Source organism: Pelodiscus sinensis, chromosome 1 (assembly GCF_049634645.1).
Source record: "Pelodiscus sinensis isolate JC-2024 chromosome 1, ASM4963464v1, whole genome shotgun sequence".
NCBI lineage: Eukaryota > Metazoa > Chordata > Testudines > Trionychidae > Pelodiscus > Pelodiscus sinensis.
The window spans coordinates 287427702-287454326 of NC_134711.1; the positions used below are offsets into that span (position 1 = coordinate 287427702).

General features: G+C 42.2%; 2 long non-coding RNA genes across 3 annotated transcripts in view; both read left to right on the plus strand.

Moving 5' to 3' along the window:
- Positions 1-20293, plus strand: part of LOC142826492 (uncharacterized) — a 98899-nt gene extending 78606 nt beyond the window's left edge. Inside the window, exons 2-4 of the long non-coding RNA XR_012900661.1 lie at positions 140-213; positions 17133-17201; positions 19814-20293. This is a non-coding gene — a long non-coding RNA (uncharacterized LOC142826492). The remainder of the gene's footprint in view (positions 1-139; positions 214-17132; positions 17202-19813) is intronic.
- Positions 20294-20442: 149 nt separating this feature from the next.
- Positions 20443-26625, plus strand: part of LOC142826491 (uncharacterized) — a 39864-nt gene continuing 33681 nt past the window's right edge. For both annotated transcript variants that reach the window (XR_012900658.1, XR_012900660.1), the window contains exon 1: positions 20443-23272. This is a non-coding gene — a long non-coding RNA (uncharacterized LOC142826491). The remainder of the gene's footprint in view (positions 23273-26625) is intronic.

Below are 26625 nucleotides of genomic sequence, written 5' to 3' on the forward strand. Positions count from 1 at the left end.
TCTAAAGAAATCCATCATTACTAAAGGAGACCTGAAAAGGGTTATTAAGAAACTAATTTGTGCTCTTTTTTATTCTCTTATAAAGTGCCTAATTTTGTTTTATTTGTTCTAAAAAATTCCCGTTTGTTTTTTCAATTAGGAATACAGAATCATAGAATACTAGAACTGGAAGGAACCTCAAGAGATCATCAAGTCCAGTCCCCTGTCCTCACGGTAAGACCAAGCACCATCTAGATCAGGGCTACTCAACACGCGACACACGGCCTTGTTTGTTTGTGGCCCACGTTGCGGTTTGGGTTTATGCGAGGCTCAACACATGGCCCATGGGTGGGATCCTTTGAATATGTCCTCCACTGGGAACACACTCCATAACAGAGAGTCAATATAATGGTCTTCTGTTGATACGCGTTTTAGTAGTTAAATTCCTGGATTGTCATTGCTCATTAAAAGTGCTGTCATATGGGTGGAAATCGGGTAAACATTGCATTTTATTAATATCAGCAGAACTGACTTGAATGGGGCCTTGTGTAGTCTTGCTTTAATCTTTGTACTCATGCCCATCACTGTGAAAGAAGCTATTGGATATATAATTGCATGTACTGTACATGCAACCACACTTAAGTTGCAGCTCTAGGCATGTGATTTGACTATCATTGTGGCCCCTGGAGCTTCCAAAGTTGAGTAGCTTTGAACTAGATCATCCCTGATAGATGTTTATCTAACCTGCTTTTAAATATCTCCAATGATGGAGATTCCACAACCTCCCTAGGGAATTTATTCCAGTATTTAACCACCCTAACAGGAAATTTTTCCTAATCTCCAACCTAAATCTCCTTTGCTGCAATTTAGGCGCATTGCTTCTTATCCTGTCATAGACTCATAGACTTTAAGGTCAGAAGGGACCATTATGATCATCTAGTCTGACCCCCTGCACAGTGCAGGCCACAAAATCTCACCCACCCCTCCTAGAATAATCCTCTCACCTATATCTCAGATATTGAAGCCTTCAAATACTTTGAAGACCCCAAGATGCAGAGAATCCTCTAGCTGTGATCTGTACCCCATGCTACAGAGGAAGGCGAAAAACCTCCAGGGCCTCTGCCAATCTACCCTGGAGGAAAATTCCTTCCCGACCCCAAATATGGCGATCAGCTAAACCCTGAGCATGTGGGCAAGACTCATCAGCCAGACACCCAGAAAGTTCTCTATAGTAACTCCTATCATCCCTCCATTGACCTATTTCCCACTGATAATGAATGGTCAATTAGTTACCAAGATCATGTTATCTCATCAAACCATCCCCTTCATAAACCCATCTAGTTTAATCTTGAAACCAGATAGATCTTTTGCCCCCACTACTTCCCTTGGAAGGCCGTTCCAGAACTTCACTCCTCTAATGGTTAGAAACCTTCGTCTAATCTCAAGTCTAAACTTCCTACTAGCCAGCTTATATCCATTTGTTCTTGTGTCCACATTGGTATTAAAATTAAATAATTCCTCTCCCTCCCTGGTATTTATCCCTCTAATATATTTAAAAAGTGCAATCATGTCCCCCCTCAGCCTTCTTTTGGTTAAAGTAAACAAGCCAAGCTCCTTGAGTCTCCTTTCATAAGACAGGTTTTCCATTCCTCGGATCATCCTAGTGGCCCTTCTTTGTACCTGTTCCAGTTTGAATTCATCCTTCTTAAACATGGGAGACCAGAACTGCACACAGTATTCTAAATGGGGCCTCACCAATGCCTTGTATAATGGCACTAACACCTTCTTATCCCTACTGGAAATACCTCGCCTAATACATCCCAAGATCATATTAGCCTTTTTCACGGCCATGTCACAATGGCGACTCATAATCATTCTATAATCAACCTGGACTCTGAGGTCTTTCTCCTCCTCGGTTACTTCCAACTGATGTGTCCCCAGCTTATAACTAAAATTCTTGTTATTAAGCCCTAAAGGCATAACCTTACACTTCTCACTATTAAATTTCATCCTATTGCTATCACTCCAATTTACAAGATCATCCAGATCTTCCTGTATGATATCCCGATCCTTTTCTGAATTGGCAATAGCTCCCAACTTTGTGTCATCTGCAAATTTTATTAGGACACTTCCACTTTTGGTGTCAAGATCAGCAATAAAAAGATTAAATAAAATTGGCCCCAAAACTGATCCCTGAGGAACTCCGCTAGTAACCTTCCTCCAACCTGACAATTCACCTTTCAGTATGACCCACTGTAGTCTCCCCTTTAACCAGTTGCTTATCCACCTCTCAACTTTCATATTAATCCCTATGGGTATGTCTACACTACCCCGCTACTTCGAACTAGCGGGGTAATGTAGGCATACCGCACTTGCAAATGAAGCCCGGGATTTGAATTTCCTGGGCTTCATTTGCATAAGCGGGAAGCCGCCATTTTTTAAACCCCGCTGGTTCGAACCCCGTGCAGTGCGGCTACACGGGGCTCAAACTAGGTAGCTCGAACTGGGATTCCTATTCCGAACTACTGGTACACCTCGTTCCACCACGAGGCTTCATTTGCAAGTGCGGTATGCCTACATTACCCTCCTAGTTCGAACTAGGAGGGTAGTGTAGACATACCCTCTCTTTTCCAATTTAACCAATAATTCCCCATGTGGTAGCAAATGCCTTACTAAAGTCGAGGTAGATTACATCCACTGCATTTCCTTTATCTAAAAAATCTGTTACTTTCTCAAAAAAAGGAGATCAGGTTGGTTTGGCACGATCTACCTTTTGTAAAACCATGTTGTAATTTGTCTCAATTGCCATTAGCCTCAATGTCTCTAACTACTTTCTCCTTCAAAATTTTTTCCAGGATCTTACATACTACAGATGTCAAACTAACAGGCCTATAGTTACCCGGGTCACTTTTTTTCCCTTTCTTAAAAATCGGAACTATATTAGCAATTCTCCAGTCAAATGGTACAACCCCTAGTTTAGAGATTTATTACAAATTTTTGCTAATGGATTTGCAAGTTCATGTGCCAGTTCCTTTAATATTCTTGGATGAAGACCATCTGGGCCCCCCGATTTACTCCCATTAAGCTGTTCAAGTTTGACTTTCACCTCGGATATGGTAATATCTACCTCCTTATCCTCAGTCCCATTTGTTAACTTACCATTATCCCTAAGATCTTCATTAAAGACTGAAGCAAAGTATTTGTTCAAATATTGGGCCATTCCTAGATTATCCTTAACCTCCACTCCATCCTTAGTAATTAGGGGTCCTACTTCTTCTTTTTTTGTTTTTTTCCTATTTATATGGCTATAAAACCTTTTACTATTGGTTTTAATTCCCTTTGCAAGGTCCAACTCTACCTGACTTTTAGCCTTTCTCACTTTATCCCTACATGCTCTAACCTCAATAAGGTAGCTTTCTTTACTGATCCCTCCCATTTTCCACTCCTTATATGCTTTCTGCTTTTTCTTAATCACCTCTCTGAGATGCTTGCTCATCCAGCTTGGTCTAACACACCTGCCTATAAATTTTTTCCCTTTTCTAGGGATACAGGCTTCTGACAGCTTCTGCAACTTTAACTTAAAATAATTCCAGACCTCCTCCACTTTAAGATCCATAATTTCTTTAGTCCAATCAAGTTCCCTAACGAATTTCCTTAATTTACTAAAGTTAGCCCTTTTGAAATCAAAAACCCTAGTCTCAGATTTATTTTTGTTTATCCTTCCATTTAATTTAAACTGAATTAGCTCATGATCACTCGAGCCAAGGTTGTCTCCTACAACCATTTCATCTATGAGGTCCTTGCTACTCACCAAAACCAAATCTAAAATAGCATCCCCCCTTGTTGGTTCAGCAACTACTTGATGAAGGAATTCATCAGCTATCACATCTAGGAAAATCTGAGCCCTATTACTATTACTAGCACTTGTTCTCCAGTCTATATCTGGAAAGTTGAAATCTCCCATGATTACACAGTTTCCATGAGTATTTACTTCATTAAAAACATTAAAGAGGTCTCTATCCATATCCAAATTGGATCCTGGTGGTCTATAACACACCCCAAGCACTATCCCAGGGGAGGATCTGATAGTTTTCTTCCCCAATGTAATTTTTGCCCAAACGGACTCTGTCTTCTCCATTCCATCACTTTTTATTTCTTTACAATCTACCTCATCTTTGATATACAATGCGACTCCCACCACCTTTACCCTTATTTCTGTCTTTCCTAAACAGCACATACCCTTCAATACCTGTACTCCAGTCATGCCTAGTATTCCACCATGTTTCTGTTATTCCTATAATATCTGGTTTCACTTCCTGGACCAATAGCTCTAGCTCCTCCTTTTTGTTACCTAGGCTCCTCGCATTGGTGTACAAACATCTTAATTTTTGCTGTTTGGCCTCATTCACATTCTTTACCCAATTTGGCACAGATGTTATACCTCCAATATGACCTATTAGACTAGTATCCACCCCACCCTTCCTCATGTTCATTCTCCTACCCCCAGCTATATCCTTTCTTACTTCGTTTTCCTCCCTCTCAGTGTTAAAATCTGGCGTAGAGATTACCTTGGCATCTCCCAACCATCTCCCCCAAATTCCTAGTTTAAAGCTCTCTTAATAAATTGAGCCAGCCTCCATCTTAGAAGTCTATTTCCCTCCCTACTTAGGTGAAGTCCATCTCTAGAGAACAGTCCTCTGTCCATAAATGCCTCCCAGTGACCATACATCCCAAAGCCCTCCTTATAGCACCATTGCCTAAGCCATCTATTGATCATCATAATCCTGTCACATCTTAGTTGCCCTTCTCTAGGAACAGGCAGAATTCCACTAAAGATCACCTGAGCCTCAATTTCCTTGAGCATCCTCCCCAGCCTAGCATAGTCTCCCTTAATTCGTTCCAGCGAGAATCTAGCCGTATCATTTGTTCCTACATGAAGGATGATCAATGGATTCCTTCCTGCTCCCTTAATAATTCTCTTCAACCTCAGTTCCACATCTCGTATCTTAGCACCTGGCAGACAGCACACCCTTCTATTCTCTGGATCAGCTCTTGTTACAGGCCTATCTATTCTTCTCAATAAGGAGTCCCCAATCACATAGACCTGCCTTTTCCTAGTGACAGTGAAATTCTCTAGTCTATCTCTAGCTTCCTCTGGCTGCAAGTCCTTGCCATTCCTATTTTCCCTTGTAATCCTAATGCTCATTATTGGTGTTGTCTCCATTAAGTCTTCCCCTTTATCTATGGGACTAGCCACTCTTCTCTTCTTCCTTACCCTTCCATCTTCATTATCTACCTGCTGTACCCCTTCTTCATTTTCCAACTCCACATACCTGTTCTTGAGCTCTATTTTTCCTTCACTGACCCATGTTTTCCTCTGCCTGGTCCTCTGAGTCACATGCTTCCACTGTCCATTTTCTTCGCCCAGCAGTCCCCCCTCTGAGGCCCTTGATCCTGCTTCCATCTGCATATCTAAGCTTTCCCCTTTAGCCACGTCATGCCTTTGCCCCATCATCTGCTCAAACCCCCTTCTAAACTCGACCAGAGTTTCCACCTGCATCTCCAGTCCTCGGATCTTTTCTTCCATCAGCTCTATCAGGCGGCACTTCATGCAAACAAAACTCCTTTCAGGTACCCCCTCCAGAATCATGTACATACCGCAGCTACCACATCCAATCATCCTCCTTGTGTTCTCTACTACTTGGGCCATGGCCACTAATGCCTCTATGTTTTATCTACTTTCTCACCACAATCCTATTAGTCCGGTGAACACAAAAACAAACCAAAACACCCCCTCCACAGCAAAAACAAACTCCAAACAAGTCCCACAATCCAAAGTCCCTTTACAAACTCCCACTCAAACTCCCCTGTTTACAGCTCTGTTTGCTTGGCTCCTGTGCCGCTGCAGCTATCTGCATCATCAGAGGTCAAGGAGAACAATTTTTCTCCCTCCTCCTTGTAACACCCTTTTAGGTACTTGAAAACTTCTATCATTTCCCCTCTCAATCTTCTCTTTTCCAAGCTGAACAAACCCTATTCTTTCAGTCTTTCTCTCATGGGTCATGTTTTCTAGACCTTTAATAATTTTTGTTGCTTTTCTCTGGACCCTCTCCAATTTCTCCACATCTTTCTTGAAATGAGGTGCCCAGAACCGGACACAATACTCCAATTAAGATAGAGCAGAAGAATGACTTTTTGTGTCTTGCTCACCGCACTCCTGTTAATGCATGCCAGAATCATGTTCGCTTTTTTTGCAAGTGCCACACTGTTGACTCATATTTAGGAGCAGTAAATCTGTTGTTCTCTAGTTTTTCTGGGAGACATTTGGGTGATGTCAGGGTTTGTTTCCTAAAGGGAGTTTTGAAGGTGTCCAAAACATAACAAAAGTTCTCTGCATTCAAAGCAGTGGTCAATCACTGAAGTTGAGTAAGTGTTAGTGTAACCCACATACCTAGTGGGTATGGTTCACTGTCCCATGCAGTGGCACTTAGACCACTTACAAAGAGACAAACTTAGCTTACTTTCTGGCCTTAGCTCAAATCCAGCTGTCCTTTAGCTTAAACTGTAGAAGCTCATGCACTAAGCTCCAGAGGCTCCAGGTTTGGTTCTGTCTGTCAGTGTTACATTAGCAAAACCAGTTTTAAAGTAAAAATAAATTATACACATTTTAGATAGTTTAACAAAACATTCCATCCTGCCACATTGCTCAACTTTCTGTCTCTTGGGTCTTATGATGTCACCAGTTTATGAGCTAAGCCTGGACCTGCAGTCCGAATGTAAACAGCAGCCAGGAAATAGTTGTTTAATTTTTTAAAACCAGACTTTCTTTACAAGCCGCAACAGAACAATAGCAAGGAAACAAGCCCATTTCCACTTATTACCGTCTCTTTGCAAGTTCTCTTTAAGTTTGGAATTTTGTCAGTGCTATTGTGGATTCTAGGATTTAGAAACACCCTGTGATATATTGTGGGCTGTTTGCATGTGGGTGCATAGGTGGGTGGTGTGTGATGTGCTCATTGAATAAATCTCTGTACAAGCTGGGCAGCATGAGGTTACTAGAGAAAAGAAACTCAGGGATAACAGTGAAAAGTCATAGAGGGCCTGAGCCACAGACTGTCAAGCAAAGCATTACCTTGGGAATGTTATACTGGAGAGGAAGGTTGAGTTCATAAAGATAGCGTGGGTACTAGAAAACATACCATCTCGTCTCCCAGCAGACAGGGAAACAACCACAGTTTAGCACTTCTTGGCAGTCTGAGCTGAGACACAGAGGAACTGGGACTCAGATGTTGTTCCTTCACTACAGGATTGAGGTGCCTCTGGAGGACAGTTTGTAGACCCTGCCAGGCCTCTGCTCTTGCTCTCCTATCCTGTGGATTGAGGACTTCAGTCTCCAGGACAGTTGATCTTCCTCCTTTCACTGGCCAACGTGGCCATCTGCCAATCCAGAAGGAAGAAACTCAACAAACTCAAGTGGGGCCATTTGATTGAGACTTATTTCCTTCCACTCTTGTATCATAGAATCATAGGACTGGAAGGGACCTCGAGAGGTCATCGAGTCCAGCCCCCCGCCCTCAAGGCAGGACCAAGCTCCGTCTACACCATCCCTGACAGATGTCTATCTAACCTGTTCTTAAATATCTCCAGAGAGGGAGATTCCACTACCTCCCTCGGCAATTTATTCCAATATTTGACCACCCTGACAGTTAGGAATTTTTTCCTAATGTCCAATCTAAACCTCCCCTGCTGCACTTTAAGCCCATTACTCCTTGTCCTGTCCTCAGAAACCAAGAGGAACAAATTTTCTCCTTCCTCCCTGTGATACCCTTTTAGATATTTGAAAACCGCTATCATGTCCCCCCTTAATCTTCTTTTTTCCAAACTAAACAAGCCCAGTTCATGAACCCTGGCTTCATAGGTCAGGTTCTCTAGACCTTTAATCATTCTTGTCGCTCTTCTCTGTACCCTTTCCAATTTCTCCACATCTTTCTTGAAATGTGGCGCCCAGAACTGGACACAGTACTCCAGCTGAGGCCTAACTAGTGCAGAGTGACTTCACGAGTTTTGCTTACAACACACCTGTTGATACAACCTAGAATCATATTTGCTTTTTTTGCAGCAGCATCACACTGTTGACTCGTATTCAACTTATGGTCCACTATGACCCCTAGTATGCTTTGGGCAAAGTCTCCATAGTCCCTAGATTCCTTTGTGAAGTACCGGACTTTGTGTGGGTTTCTGTGCTCAGTGTCCCCTTCTGGTTCCTGGTTTCAACAGTCTGTCCTGCTTTCCCATGCCTTTGTGTGTTCTTGTTCCCTGTCACTAGTTATTCCTGTTCTTTCATAGCCTTCCCCTTCCCTACTGCTTTTGTTGAGGGATGGCTTCTTCTGTTCCTTTGCCCCCTGATTTCTTGGACTCATTCTCAGAGCCGTGGGTAGTTTCTGGGCTTCTCCACTTAATGAGCACATGCATGGCATTCACAGATGGGACTGAAAAAGAAAGAGAAAACATGACTTTTGTTTAGAACACTTTTCTTTTATGTGCCTCAGAATTTGTTGTCAGAGCTCTGGAGGCCTGAGGCCTGCACCACTTGCCCTATGCACTGCAGAAAAACACTACCCTCTGATGAAGCATTTCACCCAATGGACTGATGGAGTCTGCTTAGGTATGTAGACTCCTAGGTCCAAAAATGTTTAAATAATTTGTCAAATGGTGCTGCTGCTGCTATTGCCTTCCCCTCCTTCCCCCCACCAAATAAATGTGAGCTGATTTAGGCTGCTTTGTCATAATCTAGCTTCTGCTCCAAGACCCAGGCTGCTGCTAAGTCACACGTAAAGATAATGACCCCATGATTAAAAACGAAGCACAAATTGAAGGCCCCCTTGAAAATGTTGGAAACAGATGTTCAGAAGACTCAGACCTCTCTCCATTAATTTCAGAATGTAAATGAGTCTTAATTCCTCTTTTTATTGCACCGCTCCTCACCGCAGCATGTTCAATGTCAGAGAAAACGATCCTTCAGGGACACCCAACAGATCAAATCCGAAGGTCACTGAAAAATGTGGGAACTTACAAAACAACAGGGGAGTAGAAGAGTGGTGCTTTAAGCAGCAAGTTTCAATTATCAATCATAGAATCATAGAATACTAGGACTGGAAGGGACCTCGAGAGGTCATCGAGTCCAGTCTCCTTCCCTCATGGCAGGACCAAGTACTGTCTAGACCATCCCTGATAGACATTTATCTAACCTACTCTTAAATATCTCCACAGATGGAGATTCCACAACCTCCCTGTGCAATTTATTCCAGTGTTTGACTTCCCTGACAGTTAGGAACTTTTTCCTAATGTCCAACCTAAACCTCCCTTGCTGCAGTTGAAGCCCATTGCTTCTTGTTCTATCCCCAGAGGCCAAGATGAACAAGTTTTCTCCTTCCTCCTTATGACACCCTTTTAGATATCTGAAAACTGCTATCGTGTCTCCCCTCAGTCTTCTCTTTTCTAAACTAAACAAACCCATTTCCTTCAGCCTTCCCTTATAGGTCATGTTCTCTAGACCTTTAATCATTCTCGTTGCTCTTCTCTGGACCCTCTCCAATTTCTCCACATCTTTCTTGAAATATGGTGCCCAGAACTGAACACAATACTCCAATTGAGGCCTAACTAGTGCAGAGTAGAGCGGAAGAATGACTTCTCGTGTCTTGCTCACAACACACCTGTTAATGCATCCCAGAATCATGTTTGCTTTCTCGGCAACAGCATCACACTGCTGACTCATATTCAACTTATGATCCACTATAACCCCTAGATGCCTTTCCGCCGTACTCCTTCCCAGACTGTCGCTTCCCATTCTGTATATATGAAACTAATTGTTCCTTCCTAAGGGAGCACTTTGCATTTGTCTTTATTAAACTTCATCCTATTTACCTTGGACCATGTCTCCAATTTTTGTCCAGGTCATTTTGAATTATGATCCTATCCTTCAGATTAGTCGCAACCCCTCCCAGCTTGGTATCATCTGCAAACTTAATAAGCGTACTTTCTATACCAATATCTAAATCGTTGATGAAGATATTGAACAGAGCTGGTCCCAAAACAGACCCCTGCGGAACCCCACTTGTTATGCCTTTCCAGAAGGATTGTGAATCATTAATAACTACTCTCTGAGTATGGTTATCCAGCCAGTTATGCACCCATCTTATAGTAGCCCCATCTAAGTTGTATTTACCTAGTTTATTGATAAGAATATCATGCGAGACCGTATCAAATGCCTTACTAAAGTCTAGGTATACCACATCCACCGCTTCTCCCTTATCCGTAAGACTCGTTCTCCTATTAAAGAAAGCTATCACATTGGTTTGACATTTGTTCTTTAGAAATCCATGCTGGCTGTTCCCTATCACCTTGCCACCTTCCAAGTGTTTACAGATGATTTCCTTAATTACTTGCTCCATTATCTTCCCTGGCACAGAAGTTAAACTAACTGGTCTATAGTTTCCTGGGTTGTTCTTATTTCCCTTTTTATAGATGGGCACTATATTTTCCCTTTTCCAGTCCTCTGAAATCTCTCCTGTCTCCCATGATTTTTCAAAGATGATAGCTAGAGGCTCAGATACCTCCTCTATCAGCTCCGTGAGTATTCTAGGATACATTTCTTCAGGCCCTGGTGACTTGCAGGCATCTAACTTTTCTAGGTGATTTTTAACTTGTTCTTTTTTTATTTTACCTTCTAAAACTACCCCCTTCCCACTAGCATTCACTATGTTAGGCATTCCTACAGACTTCTCAGTGAAGACTGAAAGAAAGAAGTCATTGAGCATCTCTGCCATTTCCAAGTTTCCTGTTACTGTTTCTCCCTCCTCACTGACCAGTGGGCCTACCCTCTCCTTGGTCTTCCTCTTGCTTCTAAAGTATTTATAAAAAGTCTTCTTGTTTCTCTTTATTCCTGTAGCTAGTTTGAGCTCATTCTGTGCCTTTGCCTTTCTAATCTTGCCCCTGCATTCCTGTGCTGTTTGACTATATTTATCCTTTGTAATTTGTCCTACTTTCCATTTTTTATATGACTTCTTTTTTATTTTTAGATCATGCAAGATCTCGTGGTTAAGCCAAGGTGGTCTTTTGCCATATTCCATATATCGGAATAGCTTGCTTTTGGGCCCTTAACAATGTCCCTTTGAAAAACTGCCAACTCTCCTCAGTTGTTTTTCTCCTCAGTCTCAATTCCCATGGGATCTTACCTATCAGCTCTCTGAGCTTACCAAAATCCACCTTCCTGAAATCCATTCTCTATTTTTCTGTTCTCCCTTCTACCCTTCCTTAGAATTGTGAACTCTATGATTTCATGATCACTTTCACCCAAGCTGCCTTCCACTTTCAAATTCTCAACCAGTTCCTCCCTGTTTGTTAGGATCAAATCTAGAACAGCTTCCCCCGGTAGCTTTTTCAACCTTCTGAAATAAAAAGTTGTCTCCAATGCAGATGCAGTCCAAGAACTTATAGAGTTGCGTTATGTCGAACAGCTGCTGAAATCGGAAATAGGTAGATATGAGGTGGGGGGGGGAGGGCGCGGTTTGCAATGATGACTTCACACCAGGATCTGTAAAGAAAATGAGGTGGAAAAAGGCAATACACACAAAGTGATTTAACTCTGGAAGTTACCTAACTCCTAGGCAAATAACCACTGGAAACTGGTTAACAAGAAGGGGCAGATGGGAGTGTTTTCGTATCTAGGAAAGAGATTAAAGAGTATCCATTCTGCCATGGTTTCTCCTCTTCTAATTCTTTCTCTCTTTCTCCTCCTTCAGTCTACTTATCCCATTCACATCCAAGAAAATAAGCTGATAGGAAACAGCCAGCATGGATTTGTAAAGAAGAAATCATGTCAAACCAATCTGATAGCTTTCTTTGATAGGATAACAAGTCTTGTGGCTAAGGGAGAAGTGTGGTATACCTAGACTTTAGTAAGGCATGATGTTCTTATCAATAAACTAGGCAAATACAACTTAGATGGGGCTACTATAAGGTGGGTGCATAATTGACTGGATAATAACTACTCTCTGAGAATAGTTAATGGTTCACAGTCATGCTGAAAGGGCATAACTAGTGGGTTTCTGCAGTAATTTATTCTGGGACCAGTTCTGTTCAATATCTTCATCAACAATTTAGATGATGGCATAGAGAGTATGCTTATTAAGTTTGCAGATGATACCAAGCTGGGAGGCGTTGCAGTTGCTTTGGAGGATAGGGTCATAATTCAAACTGATCTGCACAAACTGGAGAAATGGTCTGAGGTAAATAGGATGAAATGTAATAAGGACAAATGAAAAGTACTCCTCTTAGGAAGGAACAATCCATTTCACACATACAGAATGGGAAGTGACTGTCTAGAAGGAGTATTGAAGAAAGGGATCAAGGGGTCATAGTGGACCACAAGCTAAATCTGAATCAACATTGTGACACTGTTGCAAAAAAACCATGATTCTGGGCTGCATGAACAGGAGTGCTGTGAGCAAGACATGAGAAGTCATTCTTCTGCTCTACTTTGCACTGTTTAGTCCTCAGTTGAGGCATTGTGTTGAGTTCTGGGTTACACATTTCCAGAAAGATGTGGAGAAAATGGAGAAGGTCCAGAGAAGAGCAACAAAAATGAGCATCTTCCCTTCTATCTGTTGTCTTCCAATCCTGTCTCCTCTACCTTCCATCATTCAAGCACTCCCCCCTCTCCTACAGGGAAGGTAAGCAAAACCACAGATGTCTGCCTCAGTGACTATATCTGGGAAATGAGGTGGCTGAGTTGTTTATGGACTTGCCACTTAACCATTACATAGTCCCTGACTCCCTATGGATCTAACTCTAAATGTAGAGGAAGGCTGCCTCTAGGAGATTCATTAGGCGTTCTCACTGAGGGGAGAATCAATATGACCAGCCTAGTGGATAGTGGGTCTTGGAGACACACACACACAAGAGCATCCTTCTGCTCCCACTTTCACCAGTTCACCTGGCCAATGACTATTTCAGAAAGCCAGAAGCAGCAGCAAAAAAGAGTTCATAAGACACAGTGGGTCCGTCTAGACTACAGGCTTTTGTCGACAGAAGTTTTGTCGACAGATACTGTCGACAAAGCTTCTGTTGACAAAGAGCATCTAGACTACATACAGTTCTGTCGACAAAGCAAGCTGCTTTGTCGACATGGCAGTGTAGATGCAAAGGACAGTTTAGATGCAATAATGCCTTCTGTCGACAGAACTCTGTCGACAGAAAGCGTTATTCCTCGTAAAATGAGGTTTACCAGCGTTGACAAAACTGCTGAGTTCTGTCGACGTTATGTTGACAGAACTCAGCAGTAGTGTAGACGCAGGTTTAGTTTTGTCGACAAAAGTCCACTTTTTTTGACAAAACCCTGTAGTCTAGACACACCCAGTAAATGCAATGGTTCCCCAACTCTATGGCAGAGAGGATGTCATAGGAAGTGGCCGACTATGCAATATATACCATCAGCTTCTCTTCTGAGGATATTATAGCTGTATTTACCATGCAAAGATTTAAGTTGTGAATCATATTTGTAAGCAAACGGATGTCCATCTACATGTGGTCAGTGTAACAGTGCCTTTGGGGGTCACAACCGAGAATACCAAATTCAGGAAATTTCTGAAGAATCTGGGAGACAACAAAAGTAAAAGTGTTTCACCAAACAAGAAGCCATCAAACCAATTTCCTGAGGTATTTCAGTCATTGTATCACCTCCAAAGCCACTGGATTTATAGAATTCTGTTTTTTAAAGCATAGTCATCAGGTAAAAAGTTCTTCTGATCCCAAAAGCCCAGCCACACACTAGGTCAGTATATAACTCAGATCTTAACTAAAAATCATGCTGTGACCAATTCTTTCTTTTTTAAGAAAGAAAGAAAAAAAGAAAGAACAATCACCATGGGCAAGTCACATCTCCATGTTTAATTTTGCTTAGTCATAGCAATGGCTGCTACCTATTCATCAGCTGGAATGTCTACAAGAAAGTCCATTCAGTGTAGGTAGGCATCTTCCATGGGCCATTGTCAATTAAGTGTCCCTTCATGAGTAATTTAATTTGACTAGTAGCCTTCAAGATGTGCTGACTATCTGTGAGCGTTACCTGAGGAGCAAATATTTGAAATACAGGTCTAGAGATAATGCTCATAACTTCAAATATAAAAATGATACACGCATGCAAATACAATACTCAGAACCAGCAAGTCATATCCTTTCTGTAGATACCTCTCCTGACACATTTTGTACAAGTTTTGATATAAGTAGGTAACAGTGATTGCAACAATGCTCTGTATGGTCATATTTTAATTAAATAAGGTCTCAGTCAGTAAGCAGTACAGACTAGTGGAAATGAAAATAAGGTAAGGCAAGCACTTCCACTGTAAACAATTATTTCTGTAAGTTGACAGATGAGTAGAATCTCCTTCCATGTTCTGTTAATATCAAGAGCTTCACTTAATAAATGAAGATAACAAGCCTATTTACTTACTCCTTTAACTGTGCATATACCTTATGAGTCAAATATATATTTGAAGATAGTGTGATCCTACTTCCTTTTCGGGAACTTTTATATAAATTGGTATTACCAGCTTTTTCTATTTACTATCTCTATGTATAGTTTCTTAGACTCTTCTCTATGGTGGAAGCTTGCCAGTTTGAGATCTACAAAGCCAGAAGAAGTCATAGGTCAGAATATGTCCATCTGGTTCAGTATTAATTAGTTGTAACAAACATGGCAAGTCGATGTGCTGCTTGTACACATAAGATTAGCTTCAGTTAGTACATTAAAAGGTCAATAGGAAGAAGAGAGATGTGAAAAATAACATTGCTGAACTGTGGATACTCATGAGGGATTGTCTCCGGAGAATTCCAGTTTCTTTCCCTAAATTAGCTGTACGTTCCTTCCATACAGTTACTATTAATCATGAGACTGTCAGTATAAAGGCACAGGAATATGTTATGTTAGCCAATGACTTTCCAATTAATTCCAATTCTCCTGCCGACAGAATACAAAACATTTATCCACAGAGATATTATTTCTGGGGGCCATCTAAGTACTGCTCCTTAAAAGGACAAGAAGTGTTCTGGAACTCTGCAAGCATTACTGATATTACTAAATGATAAAATTCAGGGCGGACAAGAATCTATTCAGAACTATGCAGTTGTCCCTTAGGACTAACAAAGTGCCTTAATAATTCAAGGGAGATGTCCAAGGTATGGTTAACTTTGGTTAGGTATATTGATCATTTGATGTCAGTAATGAATTGAGGCAATATTTAGAAGTCTCCAAGGAACGGGCTAATTGAGAAGGTATTGTTATGCTATTCCAATGTGATACATTAGTTACTATTAAACTTCTGTTTAATGAATAAATACCAGGTGTAGGAGCCACCTCCAGCCTATGCAAAGAAAATAGCTAAGGCTAGAACATTTTTTAATTTTTTCCACATAGATAATATGGGCAAAAAGCTACTGAAGAGTGTGTGGTCCTTAATGTGATGGAGTCCTACTTTGATGAGGACATCACTCTTATCGATGCTGTTCAGAGTTATGTGTGTATCAAGGAAAGAATATAAAGCAGTTTGAGTGGCGAAGTCTAGTTACAATGGAGTCAACTAAACAACAAGATTTCAGCCTTTTCTATAAACGGTTCATGCTTTTGTAGAATAACTTTAAACCTCAGCCTGGCAAGACTTTAAAGAATATAGAAACCTGCCTCAGGGAACACAGATTTACAGACGTGTTAGTCTGTATTTTTAACTGAAAAAAACTGTTTCAACTCTAGTTGTAGTTTGCAAATCCATAATTGAGCTGATTTTACATTATATAAATTATTTACATAGATGAGGAACATATATACTAAAGATAATGAAAACCATTCATACACTGATTTGATATTTTAAATGTTACTAAAATAGAGATTTGAAAAGACCTAACTCAGTATTGTGGATTAGCAGTGTGTAATAGTACTAAATCATGCCAGCTTTGAATTATGAACACACACTATTCAAGAACAGCAAATTATTTCCTTCCAGTCTTTCATTTTATGGATTCTGCTCCACCTCTTCCCCAAGATGTATAACGTATGTAAATAGGAGTTAAAGACAAAGCATTAGATAAGTTTCACCACACACTGCATCTTAAACCTTTGAAAGTAAGGGTTTATAATGCAAATACCAACATCCTGCTAAGTCCTGATACCTTCCCATTAAAAAAGAAAAAAACAGAACAGCCCGGTCACTCCAAGCATCAAAATGTGTCAGTATGATGTTCATTCCATTTACTAATATTAACTAATTTTTTTTTAGGCTAAATGAATGACATTAGCACTGGCTTCGGTTGCTACTTTCCTCCCCATTGTAGCCTGTTTGCTACAGATAAGTGTGACAATTTAATTTATGCTGCAACAGAAGGGACTGATGAAAAAAATAGTCAATCTAAATAAGGATTTGAATATAGCTTTCTTTCTGAAGGAGATTGCAAAAGACCTTCTTTATTGAACATAAAGAGCCACTGAATCTTATCAAGTTATTAATGAAATTATTAGCCTTTTTAATTTTAAATTACTAAAATAGCCTCTTAGTTGGATGGCTAACTTTAATACCATGTTGATTTAAGATTTTTGACTCAGGGGACCAGCATTCTATACTAACAATCCGATCCAACGAGGAACTCATTTAACATTCTTATTAGCTAAATACAAAGATTAATTAAGCTATAATCTCTTCAAAACGGCTCCTCATCAATGGTTAATAACAGGTTTGTTAGTTAACTTCCTAAAGCAAGATCCACAGTAGTGAATATTCTAGCAAGCTGGTTAATTGTTTAATGATTTTTGCAGCTTTTATTGCTGCTTTAAATTGTACTTCACAATTTGTAACAGGAGTAATGTTCATAAATAATTATCCACAAGATGCTGTTACAGCAGCACAGATGGAAAAAGTCAGTCATCAAACTAGAGGGGTTCTGGAATTCATGTAAAATGAAGGCCACCATGTTCAGCAAGTAGTTCTTTTAAATGCATTTTTAAAAATGTATCTAAGATTTGTGGGTTTAAGATTTTGATTTAAAATTCTTTATTTTTGCTATCTCTCTCATAATGTCTCATCATTTCCTTTTAATCTACACTCCAGAAAAGATAAATGCCTCCACTCTCAAGGAAACAAAAGCCACCACCACAGCAGAAGTGAAGGCTGGGGCAGGTGAGAAATGTGTAAGAGCTATAAATAAAGACTGAAAGCTGTATTAAAAGTACTATTGTAAAGGCTGGTAGCGCTCTGACTAGATGCTGATGATCCCCATGTAACTGATTTCAACAGCTACATGTTCCTTGGAAAGATTTGTGGTGGGAAAAAAAAAAGAGAAATACAATCACCTATTAAGGGTTCTCCTGACTTCTCAAAGGCTTTTTCACAAAGTACTGCCAGACACAGACAGTTTCAAGAATGCAGTGAAGCCTGTAGAGAAGGGGTTCTCAAACTGTAGGTCAGGACCCCAAAGTGGGTCACTCTTGGCCAAGCCAAAGACAGAGCCCCATCACCTGGGGTTGGAGCCAAAGTGAGGCCAGCCTTTGGCTTCTGCTGTGAGAGGCAAGATCAGATAAAGGCTCCCTGCCAGGGTCTGAAACCCCTGGGCTTCAATTTTGTCCCTCCTCCCTCTGCCCCTCCCTTTCTGGTGTGGTGGGGTCAGACAGGCTCAAACTTCAGTCCCCTTTCCTGGGGTTGTGTAGTAATTTTTGTTGTCAGAAGGCATCATGGTGCAATGAAGTTTGAGAACTGCTGCTGTAGATCATGAGCAGGCAAATACCAGCCCACAGGCCAGATCCGGTCCACCAAGGTTAGCTCCTGGCAGGCCCCCATAGATATATCTACCTGCACTGCCTCAGGTACTGGCGATTACAGATCCTGTTGGCTGCGGATCACCTTTCAACTGAACAAGGGAGGCATCCCCCAATGAGAAAGGGCCACCCTTGCCCCATCTGAAGCAAAAGGGGTTAGTTACATTTCCTGTTGTTAACCATAGCAAAGAGCTCTCTTTCTGGAAATCCCTAAGCCGTAAAGATCCGATTGAGACTCCAAGAATCCAAGCACAGTTGTCGGAGGTCATTCGCTATCCTGTTTTTGTCCCCCCCCTGGAAAGTGAACTGTTGGGATTAAGATGCACTTGGCTATGCACCCATTCCAGAGCTTTATCACTTCAGTAGAAAGGGAGGGAGATCGGACCCCTTCTTGTCGATTGATACAACACAAGCAAAGCTACCTTGTTTGTCAAGATCTTTATGGTCCTGTCACAGATTAAAGGCAGGCAGTGGATACAGTCATCCCTGTCTGCCCTCAGCGTGAGGAGGCTGATGCCTCTTGGCCAGACCATTTGCTTGCAGTAGTCAAAATCCCTACCTGTGGCCCCTGCCTCCCAGTTCATCAGGGTTGCATCTGTTGTGATGGTGAGGGAAAGAGGAAGTTGAACAAATGAAATCCCCATGCAGACATCATTTGATCTTTCCACCTAGGAAGCCAGGGTAGATAAAGAGGCTACTCTACAAACGAACAGTTCATCTGACCTCCCTCAGTTGATGATTCCAAGCACTTCTGTTACCCCAGAGTCTCAGTAACAAGCAGAATCTTTTGAATTAATTTAGAATTTAGGATAAGGGATCTGATTGATGAAGTTAAATGATCTGGTTACCAGAAGGGAGGCCCCTGACACTGTATCTGATCACCGGTGATTTCTCTCCCCCCCAAAAAACACACTTGGAGTCCAGATTAAAGTTCACTAATATATTGTAAGAATTTAAATTGACAAGTGCATGAACAAAAACAAGAACAACAACCAACAAATCCAACCCCCACCCCAAAACAGAAGAGAAGAAAGACAGAAAGATCCCCAATACAGATAAGATATTTATATGTTACAAAAGTCTCTTTGTCGCCGATGGCGGTACTGGTGCTTGTGACCTTCTACCTTTGGCTCAGACTAGCCCTCAGGGAGAAACTGCAAGTGATCCCTCACAGATGGATCAGTTGCCCTTGGTGGAATCCTAGCCTGTTGCCACAGGAGCCTAGGCTGATGATGAATGGTGGTGCAGTTCTGGTATGATTCCCGTTGGGCCTTCACCACAATGGAGTGTTTCAGGGATGATGACAATGTTATGGTCCGAGGCCGGTAAAGATCAAACACTTCTGCTTGGTGTATCCCAGATCACCAGTGCTGAGCCTTCGCCATAGCGTGGTGTGGGAACCCATCGCAGCTGTGAATGATCTTTATGCCTTTTCCTTCTGAGACGCTGTCAGTCTGGGACATTACTCTTGAAGGGTAACTGTCATTGGATCCTGATCCTTCGATACAGGGAAGTGGGCCTTCAGTGGCGTAGACACTCCCTCTCTGACACACGGTGTCCTCACAGATGGAACACTGACCGCACCCTCCCTTGGGGTGCAGTGCTTTGTAGAACCTTTGGCAGGAAAACTTGTGTAGGGTAGTGTGCACAATTTTGGGCTGGGTGCAAAAGATCTACATTCCTGGTGCAAGCCTCTCCGTGTCTTGTGCACAGCTTTTGCATGCCATGTGCATAAGTTGGTAATGAGCACAAAGACTTCTGGTGGGAAACAAGTCCAGATGTTTCCACAGAGTTCTGATGGTAATCTCCATTTTGTTTTCCAGTCAGTGATGACCATCACCATTTTCAGTGTGCACCTTACCCAAATTCTGTACACAACAATCGCCCAAAACAACATTATGAACAGATCAACATTATAACATTAGAGTCCCTCTAACACTTCCAGGAGCTAATGAAATGATCATGGTTTCTTTACAGAATTCCATGAAGAAGGTCAGAGAGCTGCAGCATAAGCAGCCGGATATCCCTCAGCAGACCCACTTCATGGCGATTGTTCTGCTTTTCAATGAGGCTCTGGTGGATGCTGCCAAATCTTTCTGGCAGAGTCCCTGTGATGATACCAGCAGTGTATAATCGAGCCACAAGAAAATATTGCATCCCAGCTAAGGATTCTGAATTTTTGTTCACCCACCCAGAACCAAACTCCCTGCTTGTGGAGCCAATAAACAGTCCTGGCTGACAACGCCATGCTAAAGCCACATTGCATGAGAGGGAACAAAAACATCTAGAGCTATTTCAGCAGAAAGGCTTACTCCTTCCCAGATTGTCAGCTCAGGATTGTGACGTATCCAGTTTCCATTGCAAAGTTTAACAGCTCTATTTAGGCCAAATTCACCACCTTTATTGAGCATCTGGCAGTTGAACAATACAAAACTTTTGCACAAAAGGGTCAGTGTAGACAGCTCAGATTTGTTTTCTGCAAAAAAGCCCCGATTGCGAAAATGGCGATCGGGGCTTTTTTGCAGAAAAGCGCGTCTAGATTGGCACGGACGCTTTTCCGCAAAAAGTGCTTTTGCAGAAAAGCGTCCGTGCCAATCTAGATGCTCTGTTCCGAAAATGCTTTTAACGGAAAACTTTTCCATTAAAAGCATTTGCGGAAAATCATGCCAGTCTAGACGTAGCCGATATGTTTAATACTTACCTATATTATAAACAGTCTTCATCCTACATCATCTCTATGTAAAGAGGCTTAAAATAATTGTGCAAATGTGCATGCTATTTTCATTGTTTTCTAGTCCTCTAAAGCTAAGGCTATAGAAGAATTTAGAAGAACTCCTTTTTATCCTGCAGCTGAAATGATTGTAGAGAACTCCCAGCGACGATCACGCCCCGCCTCCTAGCCACTCCCTCCGCCCCCACTAGGCTTCTGGGCTTCTGATGTGCCCAGAGCAGCGATCGTGGCTCTGCCTCCCAGCTGGAACTCCCAGGCTGGGAGGCGAGGCCACAATCGAAGCTAGGAGCCTGTGATTGCACAGAAGCCTCACGGGGGCGGGGACAGTGGCTGGGAGTCCCAGCCACTGCCCCCATCCCTGCCAGGCTTCTGTGCAATCACAGGCTCCTAGCACCAATCGTGGCTCCACCTCCAAGCCACTCCCCCCGCCCACGCCAGGCTTCCGTCCAGCACACAGATGGAAAAATCGGAAAATGCTGGACATTGCACTTTTCCGGTATTTTCTGATTTTTTTTACTGGACAAAAAGCGCAAATACCGTACTGTCCAGTAGACCACCGGACACCTGGCAACCTTATGTGCATTCTGGGACTTGACTGACTTGGTGAGTGGTTTGCAGCAGAGGGGAAGAGGAATGGTGTGTTAAAGAGGCATTTGTCCATTGGGCCTTCACACAGCAAGGTGGGAAACAGAAGCAAAGAACTACTCCCCCAGGTACTGTGGAGCAGGTGTTTACTTACAGTTGAATCACTGTTGCAGTATTTTCCCAGCCTAATGCTGTCACTTTTAATAGATATTCCCATTTGGTATCCTCTGACTCGGTGCTTGTGAGTGGGGAAATGGCACCTCCTAGATGCACCGAGAGATGGTATTCAGCTTTCCCCAGATCATTGGGTGGGAGGCCCAAGCCAATTCTATTTGCAGTGCTAAGAGGAACCTCTAGATCTTGAACCTGGCCCTTGTTGCTGCCAGCAGCACCTGGCAGAAGGGTTACACTAGTAACTATCAGCAGGGGACTACTATTCAAGATAGCTAGGTTCTCTTCCAAGATGCTCCTGACTCTTGTGCAGGTCACAACCACCATGCAGTTGTCTCCCTGTCTGCAGAATGGGGGCTTCCCACATCAGTAAAACCCTTGGAGAATGCAGAGTGAAAGACACACTGTAGATGCAAAATGTATTACACGTGGTAGTTGGCATGGTGTTCCTCAATATATAAAGGGGTTTTTTTTTTTTCAAAAGAGGCTGCTCTATAAAGTTGAAGTACCTAAAGTCTGCCCACCAAATGGCTACATTAGCAGCTTGCAAGAAGATATTAGGATGCAGTAAATATATTTAAAATGTCACAGATTTGCAATAATCCTTATGTACAGTATGAGGGCACAGCCCACAAGGCCTAGAGCCAGCCAGTGTGCAGTGCTCTCTCAAGTCGGTGTAAAGCTGCTCAGATCAAGATGGATCATCACCTGCTGAACGGGAAGCTGCACATCAGATTGAAGATGAGGTAGACTGTGGCCTGCCATGAGGAATTCCTTGGACCGCATTCCGGAATGCACTACAGTCGAGGGGGTCAAATAGCAGGAGCCTAATTCTTCTGGAACTCTGTTCTATTTAATTTTTATTATTTAAGCATCACAAAACATCTCACATCACATCAAGTTCAGTGTGTCATGCTTGGGAATGCTCCAAAATCCATTTGTTGTAGCTGTATGATTGCAGACATTCAATAATTCAGATTAGTACACATCCAGCACCGATCTTTTGCCTGCTTTCCATTTAATTTGCTGGTCACACCAGACACACACATCCCCTTCAGAAATCTTTACCACCTATCAAAGAAAAATATATTTCACTGGTAATCAGAACCCAACAGAAGGCAAAAGATGATGCTGGTGCTGCTAACCTGTTACACTTACTCTTCCTTCAATAGTCAATTCAATATATCGGCTAGTTGCTCTGAACATCGTCAAAAATATTTGTGTTGCCTTAAAGACAAAAATAGATAGTCTTCCACATTGTTCTGAAAGACTGACATGCTGAAAACCAACTTCTGCAGTTTAAAAGCAAGCACAGAAGGAAAACATCTTTCCAGGTATTAAATTTATCACTTTGGGAGTACGTCAATTTGACCATGTTATTCTCTTCACACTTCACACTTCTCTCTACTCGAGTTGAATCACCCATATGTAAATGTGATCATTTCTCTTCATCCAGAAGTGCATGGCTGATCTAAAGCTAGAACTGACATATATCCATTGCCAAATGGGGGGAAAAAATTACACTGTGAAATTCCTTGTCCAGCTGCCTAATTCATTAACTAACCAGTACATTTTATTACAGGCTTCAGCAATTTAATGTGAAATGGGTCCCTTTTATGCTACCATGGTATGAGCAATGTTAAATTGATTTTTTTTGCTTTTCTTAAAAAGGTACTCAAGTGTGTCTCTAACTTGATTTCTTTTGAACAATCAGCAGTGATGCAGTATTTCCTTTGTAACATTTGCATGTACACTGAGAGGCCATGCTCTGGTGCTCTCAGTGAAGTATTCCTGTCCCTACATAAAAATGCACATGGGATGTAATCATTTTGCCATTTACTTGTTTGAGATGACTGTAAGACCTGTACTAATATTAGTATATTTTAATCTTCAGATCATCTAACAAGATTTCACACTTCCACCAGGATCACAGGAGCGAGTAATTTATGGTAAGATGTCCATAGATAGTTTTCCAATTTTTAGTATGGTTAGTTATTAATGCAGTGTTAACTAGAAGGCAATGTAAACTAGAGCAAATAAAAATGTATGTTTATGAATCATTCTACTAAGGACTCACTCATTTTAGAATGTACTGAAGAATAACCCGGGGGGGGGGGGGGGGGGGGAATTGTGCTAGACTGCCCCAATTAAAAATGAAAGGGCTGAATATTTTCCAAATCTATTATTCTATAGTTTCCAGTTTACATTTGAATTCAAATTCTGACCATAAGTGAATGTTAGATAAAATTTGCAAGGCAAGGAACTTCATTGCCTAGTAGCAGTGAACAAAGCATATGCTGCTCATTATGGACACAGCACTATGCTGCATTCTTTGGGGGGAGAAAAACATTTCCTTTTACCAGTTGAATGTGCCACTTCTCCATTTCATTGACTATTCCCTTGTGTTATGAGACAGGAAGAACAAAAGCTCCCCATCCACTTTCTCTGTACCATTATTTCATATATTTTTATCATGTACACTCGTTCATCTCTTCGCCAAGGTAAACAATCCCCATCATTTTAATCTTGGTTTTATATATCCCTAATCATTTTTTCACCCTTCTCTGAACCTTTACTAGTTTTGCAATATTCTTTTTGAGATGGGATGAATATTACACAGAGTATTCTTTCTGAGACTGCACCATTGATTAGACAGGTTGCACCTCCCTGGTCCGGCACCCTCGGGACCTGACTGGTCCTGGATAAGGGATTTTGCTGGATCAGGGGAGGTCATTTTTGTACCCCTGCCACCAGCCTCCCAGCCTGGCTGCTGACTTCACAGCCAGCTCCCCACTTCCTGCTGGCCCCACACTCCTGCTGACCTGCTTGGCAGTCATCGCTGCTGTGGCTCCACCAGGCAGCTGGGCACTGGGGCTCCAGGCAGCCACATGCACTGCGCTGTGACTCTGGACAGCTGCGCGCCAGAGCTTCCTGAGCAGCCACACACACCACACTAGGGCTCTGTGAGCAGCCCTGTGCATCGTGCACTGGGGCTCCCTGGGCAGCCACACTCCAGGGCTCCCAAACCCGCTGGGTGGGCCTGCTGTCAGCCCACTGCCCTGCCAGCCCCATAGGAATCCTTACTGCTGGACCTCCAACATCTGTGCTGGACCATGGATGTTGCCGGACCAGAGCATCCTGGCTAAGAGAGTTTCAACCTGTACATAGTGACATTTTCCAAATTGTTCTCCATCCCATTGCCTATGCATTCTAACACCTTGTTTGCTTTTTTGACTGCACTGTACGTTGACCAGAAGTGTCTATTGAATTACCTGTAGCTATGCTCAGCTTCCTTTCCTGGACAATCACAGTTAATTTAGAACTCCCAAAAGCATGCAAATAGTTCCATATGCATTCATTTGCATTTGTCAGCATTGAACTTCATTTGCCAGCTCTGTCTGTGAAACGCTGCACAGATCTCTCTGATTTTAACTCCTCTAAATAAATGTATCATTTGCAAGTTTCGCTGCCTCATTCTTTACCCCTTTCTCAGCACCACCCTTCCACGTTATTAATATATTTAACATGGGATGCATAATGGAATCTTGAAGCACCTGCACTGTTAACCTTTTGCCATGAAGAAAACACATCATTTATCCTTTCTGTGGTCCGTCTTCTAGTCAACTCTGGAACCACAATACTTTGCCTCTCAACTGTTTAGTTTCCTCAGTAATCTCATTAGGGATCTCAACACAAGTCTTTTGAAAGCCTAAACACAAACCAGGTCAAGTGGCTCTCTTATCCACCTTACAGAAAGTCCCCAGCTTACCAATGGGTTCCGTTACAAACGTCTGTTTGTCAGTCGGTTGTTTGGAATTCGGAATGCGTTTTCCCATAGAAACAATGTAATAAATGGTAGTTAGGCTCCCAAGCTAGCCTACAAGAGCCTGTTTAACCCATATTGTAGCTGACACACTGTATATTTGCAACGGGAAATAGTAGAAATAGTTCATTTAACCTTGAATGCTGGTGCTTGAGGAAAGGCAGGTTTAATTCGAGGATGAGGAGGAGGTATGTGGAGATTCTGAAAGGGACTTATGGGCATCTCCTGGATGCCACCTCTCCCTTCCCCTTCCCCTCCCCCTCCCCATGGCCTCTGTTGTCAACTTCTGCAGCCCAGCACCATTCTCCAGCCCCCACTCCATGCACTCCTCTGCAGGCTGCATGCACCCAGCCCCTTCCAACAGGAGGCAGCGAGTGGTTCGAGCACGGGGCCAGAGAACTCTGGAAGAGCAGGCGTCAGCTGTGCAGCCAGTGGCTGGAGAAAAAGGACTGTTTCCCCTTCAATGCATCATTTCTCTCCAGCCGCTGGCTGTGCAACCGTCCTCTTTCCTCATGAGTCCTCTGGCCACCACATGTGCCTCTTGCCTGTTCCCAAGGCTAGTGGTCAGTTTTTGTTTGTATGTGTAGATATTTGTAAGTTGGATATTTGTAATTCAGGGAGTGTCTGTATTTTGCTGTGTTCAAGGAATTTAATACATTTGGTATATATTATCTTTTGCAGAAACTGTGGTTAGGCCCTATCATATTTATTGTCCAGTTGTTTTTATTCTATTTTTAGTGTCATTTCAACAAATTCACCTGGTACAAATGTAAGGCTTACAAGTCAACTAGATAATGCCACAGCATTTTTTACAATATAGGTGCAACTTTTGCTACCCTACAATCCCCTTGAACACACACTAGATGGTCCTTGGTCCTGCCATGAGGGCAGGGGACTGGACTCCATGACCTCTTGAGGTCTCTTCCAATTCTAGTGTTCTGTGACTCTGCAACACGAGCTGTTTCTAATGAGAGATTGTTTTTGTCAACAGCTCAATCACTTCACCTGGGAACTCCTTTAGAACTCTTACACATATTCCGTCTAGGTCTAGCACTGCCTTGCTTTTTGCATTGTGGATTTGATCTAGCCCATCTTGTGGTGCTTCAATTTATGTTACCACCTCAATCTTCGAGTTTGTTTACACTACTAAAGTGGATGCAACTTACATCAAAAGCAACGTAAATTACATTTATTTAAAGCGGTGCTTATACCACATTATGTCAATGGGAGAGGTGAAGTGGAGTAATTATGTCAATGGCAGAGCACTCTACCCTCAGCACAGTGCATCACTGGACATGCTACAGCAGCAGGGGAGACAAACTCTTTATTGCCACAGAAGAGCAAGACAAGGATTGGTATCTCCATAACGCTCCTTTGTGGTGAAGATGGCGAGAAATGCAAGAAATTATTTTGTCTCAGAACCGTCATTGCTCTTTTTATCCCTTTGAAATCCAACAGAACAACTTTTTGGGGGGAGGG